The sequence below is a fragment of the Lolium perenne genome, chromosome 5 (genome assembly GCF_019359855.2).
Source record: "Lolium perenne isolate Kyuss_39 chromosome 5, Kyuss_2.0, whole genome shotgun sequence".
NCBI lineage: Eukaryota > Viridiplantae > Streptophyta > Magnoliopsida > Poales > Poaceae > Lolium > Lolium perenne.
Window position 1 is genome coordinate 190,713,494 of NC_067248.2, and position 3,855 is coordinate 190,717,348.

Genomic DNA, 3,855 nt, shown 5'->3' on the forward strand with positions numbered 1-3,855 from the left:
TACATTGTCACGGAAGTAATTGGAGGAGGAGCATACAGAATAAAGGACAAGAAGACAGGGTGGAGGAGCCAAACCCTGGAACGTGGCGCAACTTAGGCGTTTTTACGCCTAGAGTCAAAAATATAGTCTTTGTAAAGCTTCAATGTCTTGAAACGCCCGCGAGTTTTCAGACGCACTCTTTTCCTTTTTCGGGGCACCGAGTGGGGCCGGAGAAGGTTTTTAATGAGGCGGGCTCGCGGTGCTGCAATATAATAAAGATAGTGACAATATAACTTTTCTTCTTTATCGACATGACCAAAGTCTTCGCTCCGACGAATATCAATATAGTTCATCGACAAAAGAAAAACTTGCCTTGGTATTCAAATACCTCGTGAGTCAACAAAAATACAAAATAGTGCTCAATAAAAAGCTTGGGGGCTCATATTCGCCTTAAATATATAAATGCCTTGGTTCAAAACCTCGCAAGTATACAAATATAGTAAAGAGTCACCGAAACACTCGGGGGCTAAACAAACAGAGAAATATAATGATTGCTTTACAATATAGTCATGGATTACAAAGAAGAAATATCTACAAGAAGAAACTAACTAGTCTTGATTCAATATGTCATCAAGAGTAACTCTGTTTTCCTCAGGAGCAGCACCAAGAAAATCGGCATAATGGCCATCGGCAAAAAAGTCGGCATCCATCCGAAGCAGGTCCTCAATCATTTCTTCGGCTATAGGCGTAACCTTCGTGTTAATCCTGTCAACACCAACTCTCCGCCGTTTTACTTTTTGGTGAACCTTCTCGACAACCTGGGTAAGGTCAAGCTTCGAGTGGCAGATTTGGAGCATGATAAGAGCAAATGCGGCGCCGGCTACTAGTTGAGCTTTGACAAAATCATGGATCTGCGAGCATCCTTGAACCTTTCCATCAATTCAGGAAGAGTTTTTGGTTGGACGTTGCGAGGAAACATGGAGTTGTAAACCATGGACAAGGTCTTGGTACAGTCGAGGAAATCGCGAGTTTGAGAGGCGCGATCTTGAAATCGACAATTTGGCGGGTCCTTTCCGGGGTAGCCCAAAACAAAGAACCATGGTCCAAGGAGAGATTAACAAGGAGGGTTGTCCTAGCATTCACCCTTTCTTCCTCGGCAGCGACATCGGTAAAGGCACCTATCAAAACAAAAAGCGGAAACCTTCAAAGAAACAATAGTATGCAGATAAAGGATATCGGCGGATGAAACAGGCATACCCGACATATCTGCAGACCGGCTTCATTCATTAATTCGAGCATAAAATTTTCTCGAATAGTCGCCTTTTCAGCCTCGGAAGCAGCAATTTCCTTAGCAGCTACGGCCTCGCGAGCTTGTTGAAGAGCAATTTTCTCGGCTTCAGATGACTTACGAGATTGCTCCATCATCACAAGTGTTTGCTTCTTCGCATACTGAAGTTGTTGCCGAAGTTCATCCAGTTCTTGCGACAAGGTATCGTCGACAGGAGCGGTATCACCAAAAGCTTTCCTCGCGCGGGAAGAAGAAGGCGAAACATTGGAAGGAGCAGAAGATGGAGTATAGTTATCAAATATCAAGCTGAAAAATAAACAAGACAACATCAAATAACAAGCAAAGATAGAAGTCTTCATTAATCTACGGGAATAATTACAAGGGCATTACGGTGGAGTTAAGAAAGTACGTGTCGCCAAATGACTACTTTGGCGACGAAGCAAAAGAAACAGAAGAAAAACAGAGGCATGCAACTAGACCTCCGGCCTCGAGGAGCTAGGAGTCGAAGGCGGCTTGATCCCCGGATACGCCAAGATCTTCTTCGTGTTGGGCTTGGCTGCCTTGATCAGCGACCTCCATCTCGAATGCTCTATCCGGCTGGTGTCGCCAACCTTCATCCAATCAAGCGTCTGTTGGCTGTCGGCAACCAGGGCAACGGTACTCTCGGCAACAACCTTCATATTCTCTCGACGCATCTTCAATCCCAGGTCTTCCGACGAATTGAAAAGCTTGGCAAGGGCAAGGAAAGTCGAAGGTTCCTCTTTCTTCGGGAAGAAGTAGGGGAACAACGCCGACAAACTTGCACTGGCATTGGCCACGCCTTCACGAATTTCGCGCCCATGGAACTCCAGAAGAGAAAGTGCATCAAGGAGAGGGTCATTGACAGGATTATCCAGATCAAAATCCTGGTTTGTTTGGGCTGCCACACGAGACAAGACATCAGTCAACAACCAAGAAACAGAAGTGCAGTAAAATAAAAGGGATTGATAATATTACTCAGAGTACGTCGACTTTGCGACTTCAAACGCTTGAGGATTCCTTCGTCACGAGAAGCTTGTGCAGCTTTGTGCTCATCCAAGGCAGCTGTCGCATTCTCAAGTTTCTTCTGCAGTTCCTCGACACCAGCAGCTTTCGCCTTAGCTTCATCAGCTTCGACCTTGGCTTTGCTAGCAGCGAGTTCGGCTTTCTTGCGAGCCGCCTCACTTTGCTCAAGTTTTTGAGCCAGTGCGTCGGCGCGTTCGTTAGCCTCTGAAAGTTTTTCTGTCGAGATATGAAAAAGAAAGAAAAGAAAGATCAAAAAATAGCGACAAGCAACAGGAATAGAAAGTCAAAGAAAAATAGCAAGTATAAAAGTCGTTACCTTCGGCTGCGGCGGCATATTCACGGTACCCAACAAATTGGGACCCGATCCGAAGAAGCTCTTTGATCATTGGCTGTTCAAAGGTAAGTACATCAAAAGAAACATCGGCATGAAAAAGAGAAAAGGTGTGAAAAAACAAAATAAGGAAAATATAGATGCCGACAAACTTACATCATCTAAGAGCAGAGTCGACGAACTGCCCAACTGAGGGGCAGGATCAACAATCTTTTCAACCCGTGCCCTTTTTGGTGAAGGGGCACGGGGGCTCGAAGGAGGAGTAGATGTATTAACATTTTGTTGAGGAGGCGACGATTCCTCCCCTTCAACTGGTTTTTCTGAAATAACTAAAGTATGTGACGTGCTCGTTCGAGCAGCCACATCTAAAGTTGGTGTTTCTTCATCATCACTGCGACAAAATAGTGGCAGCATAAAAAGCAAGGCAAAATAAAATTCTTCAAATAGAAAAGGAAAAGAGCAAGGAACCTACGAGCTGATGATACTCTCGATGTATGGATCATAAGTTGCTTTTTGAGGTGCAGGAGCAGTTTCTTCGGGTTTCGAGGTCCCGGAATCTTCGGCATTGCTCCTTTTCCTTTTGCTCTTCGGAGAAACAGCAGGAGGAGGAGATTGCGCTGATGTTGTATCTTCAGAGGCAGCATCCTTCTCAGTAGATCCCGCAGATTTTCGAGAATCTGCGGGTTCATTCACAAAAGAGGGGTCTCCTGGTTGACATCATCGACAACGGCTCTTTCTTCGACCTCTCCATCCTCAGGAAGAGGAGGAAGGGAGGCCATAGTAGGATGATTCTACAAAGAAATAGTGACAAAAGAGAATAAGTGAGATACCACTGCAAATAAGATACGAGGAACAGTTCAAAACAAGATAAAACTTCGAGAAGACAAAATACCTCGGGAAGAGGATTGGAAGCACTGTATGGTTCCACTCGACAGGAGGAGGGAATAGGATCCTTCTTGCCTAATCGAGAAATTCTTCGAACCAATTTTTCCAAGTCCTTTACAGAAAGATCTTTGGAGATTCTGTTGGCGTCATTTTCACGAGAATACGTCCAAAGGGGATTTTGCGAGCACGAAGAGGCTGCACTCTAATCCTAAGGAAGTAGGCAGTAATTTGAACACCAGATAGCTCTTTGCCTCGAGTGTTTTGAAGATGACGGATACGAGCCATGAGCGCCTCTGTCGCTTTTTTCTCTTCTTCAGAAGCTTCGGCA

General features: G+C 45.0%; 1 long non-coding RNA gene across 2 annotated transcripts; it reads right to left on the minus strand.

Annotated features, from left to right (window-relative positions):
• Nucleotides 1–2,636: 2,636 nt before the first annotated feature.
• Nucleotides 2,637–3,641, minus strand: LOC127298125 (uncharacterized). 2 transcript variants are annotated; one of them, XR_011746042.1, is made up of 4 exons: nucleotides 3,535–3,641; nucleotides 3,115–3,433; nucleotides 2,799–3,033; nucleotides 2,637–2,700 (listed from the first exon to the last, which is right to left on the minus strand). It is a non-coding gene; the product is annotated as an uncharacterized lncRNA (long non-coding RNA). The 2 variants fall into 2 exon arrangements; XR_007849623.2 differs by having other exon boundaries at nucleotides 3,115–3,641.
• Between the last annotated feature and the right edge of the window lie 214 nt (nucleotides 3,642–3,855).